The sequence below is a fragment of the Myiozetetes cayanensis genome, unplaced genomic scaffold (genome assembly GCF_022539395.1).
Source record: "Myiozetetes cayanensis isolate MyiCay16 unplaced genomic scaffold, myiCay2020 scf26, whole genome shotgun sequence".
NCBI lineage: Eukaryota > Metazoa > Chordata > Aves > Passeriformes > Tyrannidae > Myiozetetes > Myiozetetes cayanensis.
In genome coordinates this window covers 6,237,705-6,251,870 of record NW_026087477.1, presented here as the reverse complement: position 1 = coordinate 6,251,870, position 14,166 = coordinate 6,237,705, and the positions used below count along the sequence as shown (strand labels likewise).

The following is a 14,166-nucleotide window of genomic DNA, read 5'->3' as shown; positions in this document are numbered from 1 at the left end:
CCTGTCACAAATAGCAACTGACTGAAATGCAACAGCCAAATAGCAGCAACTTGTACGATGACAGATTGATACCTTGTATTAGATTGAATATAAAATGAGAAGCTTGTTTAAAATGGTTATATGTGGTCTTTTTAAATGGTTACACAAGGATGTTTTAAATGGTTATATATTCCTCACCAGGCCATAGCTGAGCACTGTCCAGCAACAGTTTATTTGAAATGCTGGCAATAGAAAATTCCAGAATTTAGTTCAAACATTATCATACTGATTCCAGTCTAAACTAAGGTTTATGGGTGGGGGGAAAGCCTGGGCTGTTTCTCCCACACCTCCCCTGACACAGAGATGCCCTACACTGTCTGGTACCTCCCTGGAGCGGGAACAGCATCCAGCTGGGAAGCAAACCGGGAAATGCAAGCAGGAATGGATATTTTCCTGGGCCTTCAGAACTACAGAGTTTAAAACTATTCAAAAGACAGCCCTTGTTTCCCAAGGAGCAGATGGGGAACTGGGAAAAGCCGGCCCTCATGCAAAGCACCCGGTGACACATGGCACCTACTTAACATTCTGCCACACAATATTTTTATTTAATTTGTTATGGAAACTAATCTTCAAAGCCCTCTGCTTATTTACACGTTTTGAACTCAGCTGTGAATATTCACAGGGCAGAAACTGCTTCGAGTCCCCACTCCAAAGGTTCTCAGAAGGTACAATTGAACTATTTTTAAACCATTCTTAACGTTTCTCTTTTTCCTGTTCCACCAGCTTTTGATGCCTCAAAGACAGCTCAAAGAAAGCAAAGCACCCGAGGCAACAGCTTTTTTTTTTCCATTAAGCACTCAAGACCAGAAATTGTCAATCACTATTTTGTGCAAATCCTCATTACCCACGATCCCTGAACAGATGTCAGCGTGACATTATCAAAGTCTGCGTGTCAGGGAGCATCTGAAGTCGTGTAAAACCTCTCCAGAGTATCTTCACTGGGGCTTTTTATAACTAATACTACAGGTTTTGTGACTCAGATGGGTCAGCTGGCGGGTTTTGGGGGGGTTTTTTGCTGCCACGTTGTGCTGTCACGGCAGGACGACACTGAGTAGGTTTGTGTTGACCAAGTGCACCTCAATTACCCCTTTGCCACTGAGGTCTGCAGACTCCAATAATTGCCTTTAGCTCACGTAAATTTGCCTCTTTGCAAACTGGTTGGCTCCCCAGGGCAGTGGGCACGGCCCCAAGGCTGCCAGAGCTCCAGGAGGGTTTGGACAACTGCTCTGAGGGACAGGGGGGATTGTTGGGGTGTCCTGGGCAGGGCCAGGAGTTGGACTGGATGATACTTGTGGATCCTTTCTAACTCTGCATATTCTGTGATTCTCAGATGGCACTTTTAGAAGCTGTGGCATGACCTGGTACAACGTGAGGAGGCTCAGAAGTGGCACCCACACCCCCCCAGCCCCTGGTTAATGCTGTGGGAGACTTTCAGGCAATGCAGTGCCCCGCTCCCAGCATGAGTCAAAATTAACTCTCTTCATCCCTCACAGAAAGTCAAAAGGGAGCTTCATAAACCCCTGTGAGAGACAAGGGAGCAGCTACTACAGGGAAGGGGCAGAAGCCACCACACCAAGCCACAGAAGCTGCTGCAGGAACAAGGACTTCAGCACCAGCACCAGAGCAAGGCTGAGCAGCACGGCCACAACACCTCGACATCAGATCTGGAAGGACTGGAAGGTTAAAATCCCCATCCCAAAGCTGACAAGCAGCCTGATTCCTAAATAACCCGCCCTGGACTGGGGGAGAAACGGAGCTGAGACACGAGAGGTTCAAACCTGTTGTTCCAGGGGTGAATAAATATTTAACTCTCTGCTAACGTGGCTCCCAAGACCGAGGGAACAACGCATTTTCCAAACCTTTCTGATTAGGGATTCAGAGGGACATTTCTTCGTGCTGCTGAGGCCCAGCTGGGGGGGGACAGGAGGCAGTGGAGTCAGCACAAAGGAATTTCTACCTCCGTGGATTGCTCCCATGTTCCACCACTTCCCTGTGCTCCAGGTGGAAACAAAACACACTGATACTGTAAACATATTCCTGAGCCAACCCAGGTAACCAGCAGATCCATATTTAACAGTCAAGTCAATTAAGCATTAAGCTGCTCAGCTAATGAACAGTTTGCCTGAATACTGAAGTAAGATTAAAAATATTTTGGTTTAGGTCTTTGCTACCAAAACAGTGAACTGTCTGAAAAAGAGGGGAAAAAAAGATCACTCAGGCTGAGTTTTGCTGTTCCTTTGGGATCCTCTGCCACTGGGTGGGTTTAAATAGAATCACAGGAGAATCACAAAATATTCTGAGTTGGGAGGGACCCTCAAGGATCATCATCGAGTCCAAAATAGCAGCACCCTGGGTAAGCTGAACCAGCATTCACCGGGATGGTGGTTTGGGTGTGATGAGAGGAAGACAGCTCATTAAAGGATAAATTCTAAACCACACGAAGCATGAAAGTCTAAGATGCTTCCCCACGTGCTGCCCAGGGACAGAGCTTCCCACATGGTTTCGGGACCGACTTGTTGTGGATCAACCTGATCTTTCTACGGTGCAGTAGAAAAGAAGCAAAAGAAGCAAAACCCCCCCTGGCCCTGTCTGTTCCACAAAGCCGTGTTTTGATTACAGACAAAGCAATTGGGAGGCTCCGGATCCAACGAAGTCCAGGACAGAAAACAACTGCGGCAGGAGAACCGCCCTCAACCTCAGCCAATGCATTTGCTGCCTGCGCAGGGAGGCATCCAACCAACCACCCGCTATCTGCACAAGGCAAACACATCTTAACCCTGCCAGCTCCCCCAGCCAGCCCTCGCCTCCCACCACGGTGCAAAACTCACCAGCCCAGCGCGACTCCACGCGATTTAACGCAATTTACGGGCCACCCTGGGTTTGGATGCCCAGCGGCGGGCGTTTAATTCACACGGTGTATTTATAACCAGGGGGAGGAGGGAGCCAGCACGATCCCCCTGCTTTGCCACAGCTCAAAGTGCCTTGTTTTGGCCGCCACACGTAGGGGCCGGTGCCAGGGCCGGGCTTAGGGTGACGCTGGATGATCCAAACCCAGAGTCCTGCAGAAATAGGATCGCAGAGCTCTGCACGTCCCCGGGGTTTTTCTTCCTCTTACTGTAAATGGCTGCGATATCTGACATATAAATTTATCCACGAGCAGCCCTGCTCACACACACACACAGAGGATCCCTCTTGAGTTACGCCTGCAGAGGGAAGTGTAATTTAATGTAATTTAATTTCCTAACAGTGTCGTGGCGATAATGAGCTCCACGGCAATGGGTTCTTGTGGTTCTAAACAAACACAAAGCCAACAAGGGGGGGAAAAAAAAAAAAAGGAAATGCGAGGACTAATCACCCCCGGCAGTCACTCCTGGGAGTGTGTTGCTGCAAGCATGTGATCTTAATTTAGTACTACAGGGCTTGGGCTTGTTTCCTGAGCTGCTGCAAGTGCTGAGTGCCATCGCTGCTATGGAAATCCATATGGATCTTACCTCCTTAGAAAATGGATTAAAGCCTGCTGTACGTGCATTAGTGTTTTTAATTGATCACTTTTCCTCAAGATGAACTCATTCTCTTCCTGTCAAGACTCCAAATTCACAACGTTGTGGAGTCCCATCTGTTACAGGGTTCTAGAAACATAATTTTTACCCCTAAACCAATTTTTTAAATTTTTTTTTAACTCATGACCATCTCTTTCCTGGTGAGTATTTATTTGATCTGAACACGTCAAGACAACACCTAAGCATTAATATGCCATAAGGCTGAAAAGAGCTATTAAATGAAACAAAACTGTGAAGACTGGGTATAAATCTAAAACCCACAGCAGAGAGTGTGGACAGAGGGTTGCTGCCAACCCCACTGGATGGTGCATTATTCCTCCAATTATTTTTCCATGTCACCAAGACCAGAGAGGCAGAAACCTAAACCCCAAAGCCACCAGCAGCAGTTCTGGGCTTCACTGGACATGCTGCTCCCAGGGCACCACGATGGCATTACTGGGCCTGGGAGGAACAGGGTTAGGGAGGTCCAGGGCGCTGTAAAAAGCACAAGGACTTTTGATCACCTCAGTGACCAACAACAGCAGCTCTCCCAGCCCTTCCCGAATCTACAAAATCAATGGAGAAGCTAGAACAGAACAAAAAAATAAGGAGTTAACACGCTGCTCCCCAAATCCTCCTGGCAACGGCCAGCCCAAGCAAAATTCAGGAAACATCACGAGATGCTCAAGTGAATTCGGTGTCACCTATTCCCAGAGCTCAGCTGCTCTAACAACATTCATCCCTCCCTTTTCCCCAGCACCAAAGACAACAAAAGAACCGCCCTCCCAAGAGCCATCAGCCCAGACACCGTCACCCACCCCCAGGGCTGCGGTTCTCAGCACCGACTCGGGAAGCAGCAGGTGCCAAATGAACCCAAGATTTTACAATCAGCACGAAAATAAAGCGTTATTTATAAAATATTACAGTACATAATGCCATGACCCCACTGAACTGCGAGTTGGGAACGTTAGGAGGTCCCTATTTACACAGGAACAGATAAAATTAACTGCAGGTGCCTCCCTTCCCATGGACAGTGACTTCCAAAAACAACACACTTACTACAGCGTAAAGGAAGCTCTTCCCATTGACATTTCTCAGGGCAACATTACAACTCTTATCTCCTCTATCAGTGAGGATAAGAAAAAAAAAATCCTTTCTCCTCCCAACCCTTTCACAAATTACGTGCTCGAGTGGAGCTGCACGGAACGTCCCCAATATTCCAAACTGGAGCCGGTGTTCCCACCCAGGAGTGGCCACCCCTGGAGCCAGTGGGGATGCTGGCACTGCTGTGTGGACCTGTGAGGATCAGCCAACGTGAGTTCAGACAAGATAAAAGGGTTTGGAGCTCTGTGCCACCTGGTCCAGGCGCGATAGCGGAGGACTTGGAGGTCTGTGGAAGGAGTTGGTGAATGGAGATAGGGGGAAAGGTTGAGTGGGGCTGTTTACAGAGGGAAGGGGTGGATAACAGGAGATCTCTCCAGAAGCACAGTGCCCTCCCTGCCAACCTTCTGCTGTTCAGACTGTGCAGTCATTTATTATCATCTGTACTACACCTGCTGGTGGGGCATTTCTCTGGAAATATGTATTTACTCCCATGGGAGTTGTGCCAGGGAACATGGAAAACCTGCCAAGAGGAGCTCACATAAACAGGCACGCATACATATTCACACCCATACTTTTATTTATATCATATATAAAATATGTTTATCTCTCAGCCATCTCAACATGATGAAGCCCGGAGGAAGCCACCAATGGCGATGGATCCACGATGCCTTTGGTCACTTGTTCCTCACCTTGTTAGGAAGTGACAACCTTTGCAAATGATCTTCTCCAGCTACACACCAAGGGCAAGATGTGCTCAGTACCTGTGGCCAGGTGTACAAAGCCTTGTGTGAATTCAGAGCTGATGGCTGGACTCAGACAGCCCAACTACAGTCTCTTATTTTTTGGGGATGGGACTTAGGCTGCAACCCTCAGCAGTGCAAGTCCCTCAGCTTCTTCCACTGAACCTTCAGGACAGGCTCTCATTTAATTCATTTTCTAGACCTTCCCATTTCACTCCTGCTCTCCTCTGTCACCCCAACTATTTACACAGGTAGCTGGATGTCTCCCACTCGAGTATCCCTAACACTGCCCAGTCAGAACAAAGATCCAAGAAACATTTTTCCTTTCCTGAGTTTTCAGCAGTGCTCACGGTGCTGACACTGTGGCTGCCAAGTCCCTCACGAGCTGAACTTACAAAGCAAAGCACCTCAAGCTGAAAAAAACAAGAATTAACAAAGAAACTGAAAGTCAACACTAGGTCTGTTTTCACCTGGCACCTTTCAATCAAGCTGATTCCCCAAGCAGGTACAAACAACTTGCAGAAATCAGGCTAAAGCTGTCAGCCATCAGCTCAAACTACCAAAACATGGAGTTTGATTTGAAAACACAGCAGCACAGTTAAAGGAGGGACGAGTGTCACCAAGTGCACAACAGGACAGCGACGAGAAGTTGTAAATACTTTACCCAGAGTCTCCAGCAGCAGATCAAGCCTGTTCCTTGTACTTTGTGTTCAAAATTACAGGGGAGCTTAGCACAGTTGAGGGATCAGGAACGAGCACCAACTTCTGCTTGCTGGCTTGTTTTTATTTAATAGGTAAATCCCCAAAATTGACACCACATCTCCAGGCAAAACCTGGAGCCCACAGGCAGTTATCTGTGTGGGTAATACCCTGTGCAAGTCGAGACTAACTCCAGGCTTCGCTGCTCTCAGTGCCTCTGATGGTTTATAATTGAAGCAGATTAAGAAGCCACCACCCCGACTCCTGTCCCTCAGGTACCCACAGACTGCAAGGCCAGAAGTTTCTGAGCCTCAACCCCTCCCTGAGCTGCAGAAGAGCCGCTAAATAAAATCTGTCTCCCTACAAAAAGGAGCAGAGACGCTCTGAGCGTTCTGGGGAACACGGAGGTTCGTAAGGAAGGGTTCATTTTGAAGCAGTCTGTACATCAGCCACCTCACACTGTCCTTGATTCTGCACATCAGAAGGGACTATTTGTAATTTAGACCACGACCAGAATCTTTAACGTTAATTTGGGGCATTTTCCCGCAAAGCTTTGATCGTAATTTTACTCCCAGCAAGGAGGTTGTTTTCCTGTTGTTAGGGCTTGTTAAATTTCAATCCTTATAACAACCTGAGGATTTGGTGTTATCATTCAACGGTCCATGCCACCTGGGAGCTTCATGAAAGCCTCATGTTAATATTTAACTATATATTACTCTCCAATGTACAGCATCTTGTAAACATCCCTTGAATATTCACTTTAACCTACTCCTGCCAGACCTGCTCACTCACTGCGATCCCAGAAGACCCAAATCCCAGGGAAGTGGTCCAGGCAGCCATGGGTATCCTAAAATAAGTGTAATTTAATGTAGTCTCTCTTTTGAATACAGATCTCCTCTCTCTGAACCAGCAGGATGGGAACCACCTCTCCCAAATCAGTGCTGGGGGCAAGTCTGTCCTCACACCAATTTATTTCTTAGTGATGGGCAGCAGGGACTGACCAGAATAAGGAGTCAGCAGCTCAGTGCTCACTGAGAGAAGGTGCTGCATCAGGACAAGACATGAAAGAAAAGGACAGGGAAGATGTGTCTTCATGCTGAGGGAAGGGCTGGAGCTGTGCCAGGGGGGTTGGGATGGATCTCAGGGAAAGGTTCTTCCCCCAGAGGGTGGTGGGCACTGCCCAGGCTCCCCAGGGCAGTGGGCACGGCCCCAAGGCTGCCAGAGCTGCAGGAGCGTTTGGACAACGCTCTGAGGGACAGGGGGGGATTGTTGGGGTGTCCTGGGCAGGGCCAGGAGTTGGACTGGATGGTCCTTGGGTGTCCTTTCCAACTCAGGATATTCTGAATTCTCTGATTCTAAGAGTTGGTACCTTAGAAACAGAGACAAGTGGACACTCACAGAGGGGCTTCAACACATGGTCATGGTTTAAGACCAAGGTCCACCTGATTTTTCCAAGCACAGGTCTAAGACAAGTTATTACTTTTACCTCCAAAGCCCATCCTGAAAACGAGGAGTGACGGGATTAAGGCACGAGGTGAAATGTCCAACCTTTGCTTTCTGCAGAGATAAGCGAGGGACAAGATTCCTTTCCTCAAGGCCACAGGGAGGGATGTTGTAGTAAACAAGCCATGGAAGAAGGAAAGCTAAGCTGACCCAGGCAGCTGTGTGGGGCTGAGGGAGATGGAATTTTAGATATGTTTGGTAAATGTAACCCAGACACGCAGAGTAACAAACCTCCACCGAAAAGCACACAGAGCTCGCAGCAAATCGGAAAATGGAGCTGTCCATAACTGAGAAAGGTAATGGAATGGGCGGAAGTATAAGATTAACCACGAGGAGATTACGCTGATAACTAATGATCTACACAGAAATGTCAGGCAGAGGTTAAGATTTTAATCTGGGCAGATTTCACGGCGCAGTCGTGAAGTGTAAACATCGATACTGAAACCGAATTTGTGTCTGCGGGTGACGAGGCCGAAAACAAGCAGGGAGGAAAAGGGAACGGGACTTCTTCCAGATCCCCCTTTGCATCTCACCTCCCAGAGAGTGTGAGCAGAGAGGGAGGTAAAGTATCACCCTGAGGCCAGTTGTGCAAAGAAGTATCTGGAAGGTGGGTTTTCCCAGCTAACTACACCAAGCAGATCTTTTTTCCTTCCTTAAATCCCCAGGATGCAGAAACTGTTCAGTTGCACAGCCATTCAGCTTGCTGCCCAAATCCACATCAGCCAGGGAATGGGATCACAATGCCAGTCTCTGTCCCACTGCAGCCACTCCGAGGGTAAAGGGCTCTGCTCCGTGCCAAGGAGAGTCTGACCACCAGAGACAGCAGCGCAGGGACGGCGACTCCGGGGCTCCAGCAGCCTCTCCCAGCAGGCAGAGCCCTTGGAAGAAGCTGCTGGGCAGCTGCCCTCTCCCAGCACAGCCCAGCCTGGCAGGAATCAAAGCAGAGCAGTCCTACCTCGAGCGAGCAGCCAGGGCAGTCAGGACTCCCCTCAGGGCTGACACACACAATCCTCCAGTTACCAGAGTTATCTCCCACGCAGATACCTCCCAAACTCCACACTGCCCACCACATCTTCACTCATTTCACAGTTGTCGTGCTTTTCCCTGAACTTACAGTAATTTTTTTTTTGCCAATACAATACCTGAACTGTGGAAAGGAGAAATCACAGAATCACAGAATATGCTGAGTTGGGAGAGACCCACAAGGATCAAGTCCAACTCCTGGCCCTGCACGGACACCCCAACCTGTGCCTGAGAGCCTCGTCCAAACTACTCAAGTATCTCATTACCAGGTGCACAAGTACCAAACACACCAATTATTTGCATGCATTTAAAATTCTCTCAGCCCCCCGGGTTGTTTTGGCCTCCTCAGCCCCTGCCCATTAATCTGTCCACCCTCCCCTTTGCCCAGAGCTCTGTGCACGCTCGCCACGGTTTATTTCGAGGTGTAAGAATTTCCTTAGCAGGACTGAAATAGATCCTGTTTGCCTGCAGAGCCAAGCAATGTGCAGTGTATTTTTATTTACTACTCGCCCTCGTCATCCTCGGCATACCAGCAATGCCCATTTTCAACTAATTGACTGTATAAGAATATGTGGCACTGCACAAACCCTGCAGCTCAGCTCTCTCCAGATATCCACGTATCCTTTGGCTTTACCAGCTTCTCCTCACAAACACACTGATCCCTGGGGCTTTCCTGTGACTGTGCCACATCCCTTTGCTGCTCTAACCGAGTGAGAAGTGAAAAAATTACCAAGCACAAACACAACCCTGAGGAAAACCAAAAGGCTGGAGATGAGTAAAAAAAACCATTAACTGCATTGCACAAGCCACCCTTGGAGGCCATTAATCTGATTCTCCCTGTAAATTATGCAAGAGAGAGTTGTAATCTGAAGGTATTTCATGCCAAACTAGTTGTGCCATCTCAACAAGGCCAACGATGGGGGAACTGAATCATCCCAAGTTACATTAAACTCAGGGGAGATTTGGGATTCTCAATCCTTCTGCCACAATAATTATTGGCTCCAACTGTCAATGGTCAGAACGGTGAAAATTCTGCTTTATCTCATCCCACCGCCTTGGTGAGCTCTTGAAATAAAACTGACTGTCACTAAGGTCACTTTGTTCAGTGGCAAGGAAGTGGAGGAGTAGCAGAATTCTCATTATCTGCCCGTGAAGCTGCGCTTGGCCCATCGGGAGGAGGAACAGGATCTGCTGACATCACCCTGCCGGTGCTGGCGTGTGCCACGGTGCTAAAAACCTCCAGCTTCGGGGATGCTGGGAGTCAGATATGGTCTAATCACCAGTCACCATCAGCATTGTCCACTGCAGAGCAATTAGGACTATTCAGAGCTGCTCTAATCGATGCCACAGGGATCCCTCAGCTGGGCAGGTACTATGGAAAGGAATGGAAATCCCCTGACAATGCATAGAGTCCTCTGGGGGAAAAAAAAAAACCCCACACACAAACCAGCTTTATCTAGCAAGCAAAAGAGATGGGACTCTCCTCTACAAGAAACCTGAAGCCAAATCAGTTTCTCCAGGGACAAAAAGTCCTTTTCTTAAGCGAGCCCCGGAGGTTTCACAGCTCAGCTCGGAGCTGCCGGCACGGGGGTCAATCTGCCACTGGGAGGGAGCCCGAGAAGTTTTGGAGGTGCCCCCCAGTCCATCCACATTGCCTGAGGCCACATCAAATAATCCCCCTAAGACGTTGCTGATGGTTTGTCCAAACCCACCTCGCAGTTAAACTCTGCCTCGAGGCACTTCCTGCAGTTACTGAAGTCACAGAGAGGGGCCCAGAACCACCCAAGAACAGCTGGCAGTGCCAAGAACAAGACCGGTGGTACCAAAGTCCATACCCAGCACTCGACCCTCAGCAGAACACTGAGTACAAAGCAAAACACTTGACAGTTGATTGCTGAGTCCTGCTCAGCCTCCCCCAGCATCAAAGCCCAGCGTGTGTTTGAACCTGTGCCACTTCAAATCAGGCCCTGGGTGGATGGACATGTTACCACAGTGGAGAGTTACTGACAAATCTGAGCACAGAGAGACCTAGAGAGCGTTTGAAAAACACAATCTGGACTTCTTTTTGTTATCACAGATTAGAGCATGTGGAAAAACAACACACTCTTCCCCCATGTGCTGATCAACAAGAGCAGCTCCTCCTCTGGCCAGCCCAGCCATGCAAAACAAGGGGACGTTTTTCTTATCACACCCACCAAATTCACACACTCCAAGGAGAACATTTTCTATTTCCCAGAACAAAAACTGACTCCTGATGCAGATACCCGGTTCGAAAAGGCTGGTTTTGTGGACTAGAAACTTGATATCCGAGCGCTGAGAGAGCAGCCAAACACCACACGAATTATTTAAGCAGCCCTGGAGATGATAAGATTATTGGAGTGTGGAAGAGAAGCCTAAGGAAAAGGTAATCTGCACATGGCATTTCTTTTGTTAATTTACTAATTGTGCAGACACTGATGAGGTGAGAAGTTGTTTCAGATAAAGCACCAGTTTCCACAGAAATGCTTTTTCCTCGGTTGGTTCTCCATGTAAGACTGTACCATACAGCTACAATTCCCCTCTGCCAGAAACACGGATTCCTGGAGCCTAAAATCCATGGAACTGAATGAACAGAGAAACAGTTTATGGAGCTTTAAAGGCTTCACTTCAAGTACAGTTCTAAAACAAAGGCCTTACTCCTTTAAGCCATGTTAAGGCTCCTCTGGGCGAGACTTTCAGACAGTCAGACATCACACTGAGGAGCTCCATTTCCTCTCTGGCTTTTGGGAGCTTTTTGAGGGGTACTTAAAGGGAACTCTTGGACTCCTTCATCCCCAACTGAAGCTGTGTAAACACATCAGTGCGATCAGCCTGACTTCAGAAAGATGACATTCAGAAAAGACCCAAGACCAGAAAAAACAACCCTGTTCGTTCTATTAAATCACTGTTTTCACTGCCCAGAGAATATAATTGGATTGTCTTCACAGAAAAGACAAGGAGAACATTCGTCTGATACTCAAATTTTAATGAATCCTTTCACTGCTCATGGAGCATTAAAGCCCTTGCAGTGTTGTAATGCAACATGGATGTGCTTAATGAAGTTGAAAATGGCAACAGAAAAACGCTTCATTATCCCAGGATGTCCGTGGAGTTGCATGTGCCTTATTCCTGGGAAACCCAAAACACGGGGATAAAGCTTCCTGCATCATTCCTGAGATTTTTCCAGTCAAGCCCAATCAAACCCAAGCATCCTTTATGCACCTCTTCAATCACAAAACGCTGCTGGATATGACAGAGTTTGTCTGAACCCTCTGTGGGAGAGATTTCCCAGTGCCCAAGTCAGAGCAACATCTGGAATTTGGTTTTTTTTCTTGCTGCAGGTTGCTCAGTAAACTCTCAGTTGCTGCAGATTACTTCAGAACAACCACCTCAGAGCTGATGCCAAATTCAGACAGACCAAATAATCCATCCCTGGAACACCCAGTGTCAGATGAGGGCTCTTCACATCCACGGGGGAAACTCAACCAGCAAATGGGCAGCCCCATTTTGTGTCATCAAACTGCCCCATGAGAATGTCCCATCCCAGCACCCAACTCCTGTCTTGTGCTGGAACTTGAGCTCAGGCTCAGCTCATCACATCAGGGACCCGAAATTCCAGCAGCAGTTGTGTGGGAGTCCCAGGTGAGCAGCACTAGGATGTGTGCAGCTCCAGAAGCCTCTAAATTGCACAGGAAAAAAAATAGACTGGAGTAGTTCTACAAACAGATTAAAGAAACTCCTCTTTTCCAGCTAAAAAGACCTTGCAAATTTTAATCTTCATCAGACCTATCTTGCTAAATCCCTGTCACCCTCATGAGGACTATGAACAAGGGTCATAATTCCTGACATAACTCCTGACAGCTCACCTGTCCAGTCCCTGTCAGTCCTTCAGCACCTGCAGTGTGGGAGCTGATGTCTGCAAAAGCTTAAACTGCCCAGGTCACAATTCCAGGGGAGCAGGATTTCTTGCCACCCTTGAAAAAGGGCACCTTTAACCTGATGCACAAGATCAAAATCACATTTTTTTATTTTTATTTCAGGAGTGCACCAAAGTGATGCCAAGGAAATCAAATACACCCTGAGTTCTTTAAAAATAAATAGAAGAAAATTGACCCCAACATTATTTTAACCGGACTTTTCTTTCCAACTCTTCTGTGGGTTTTTCTTCATAACATCACCTTCCTCCAACCCCTCAAAGTGGAAAATAAAAAGGGAAATAAACACAATTCAAATTAAGGAACTCCCATGGAGGGCACAGAAGCTCCGTGTTAGTCCATGGAATTCTCCTGCCCTGCAGTGTCACAGAATGACAGAACCCCAGAACGTCCTGAGCTGGGAGGGACCCTCAGGGATCATCCAGTCCAACTCCTGGCCCTGCCCAGCACACCCCAACAATCCCCCCCCGTCCCTCAGAGCGTTGTCCAAACGCTCCTGGAGCTCTGGCAGCCTTGGGGCCGTGCCCACTGCCCTGGGGAGCCTGGGCAGTGCCCACCACCCTCTGGGGGAAGAACCTTTCCCTGAGATCCATCCCAACCCCCCTGGCACAGCTCCAGCCCTTCCCTGGCTCCTGTCCCTGGTCCCAGAGAGCCTGTCCTTCTCAACAGCCATTCTGAAGAAGGAAACTCCAAGGATAAAACTTGCAGGCCATGAACAGGTGCCGAGTGTCCCGCCCTGTTTCGTCAGTTCATTTAAATCGAGATTTACAAGGAATCCAGACTCTTCACACGAAACCATTTATACCCACTCAGCCAACATTTAAGCACCACACGGAGCCAAAGTTAAATCACTGTTTGTTTTCCATGTCACAGGCCAAAATAAAGCCACGCTGACGCCTCCCCAACGACGTCAGCCCGGTGCCCCTCAGTCCCCTCCGCTACAAAAATCAAGATAAAGGCTCTGAAGGTCCAGGGCTGGGATCCAGTATCTCCCTGCACACTTATGCAATACCAGATGAAAACTTGGGACCCAAGCCTGGAATAACTACAGGTTCATCCCAAGCAGCTCAGCCAGGACCCACCCCCCCTCCAACCTTCCCCGACCCAACCTTTTCTCTCTCCCACCCACCAGCCCTAATTAAGCAGCATAAACACCCCAGCAAGTCCATTCACATCCCTATGATGGGAACTTGCAGACAATTATAGGATATAATTGGGAAGTCTAATCATTGAACTTGTACCCAGCTATTGTTACAAGCTGAGAGGAGGGTGAGTGTTGCTTCCTCCAGGACATGGCTGGTTATTCCCCAGCTCTGTAATTAATCACAAAGGTCCTGAAATCCTCGACCTTTCAGTGACAAACCATCTTTGTGCTGCTCACACCTGGGGGGTTTTGACCTTTTTCGTGTTTTTGGTTTGTGGTTTTTGTGTTTTGTTGGGGTTTTTTTAAACACGAAATTTATCTACAAAGGCAATCCCTGTCAAATCCAATTCCTAACAGAGAAAGATGTTTCAGAGAGCTTTGCCAAGTGACATATTTCAGTGGGTCTGCTCACACTCCCTGAA

The 14,166-nt window shown here is 48.1% G+C and overlaps 1 protein-coding gene across 1 annotated transcript in view; it reads right to left on the bottom strand.

The window, feature by feature from the left end:
- INSR (insulin receptor) overlaps positions 1-14,166 on the bottom strand; it is a 55,975-nt gene that overhangs the window by 25,826 nt on the left and 15,983 nt on the right. The gene's annotated exons all lie outside the window — the stretch shown is intronic.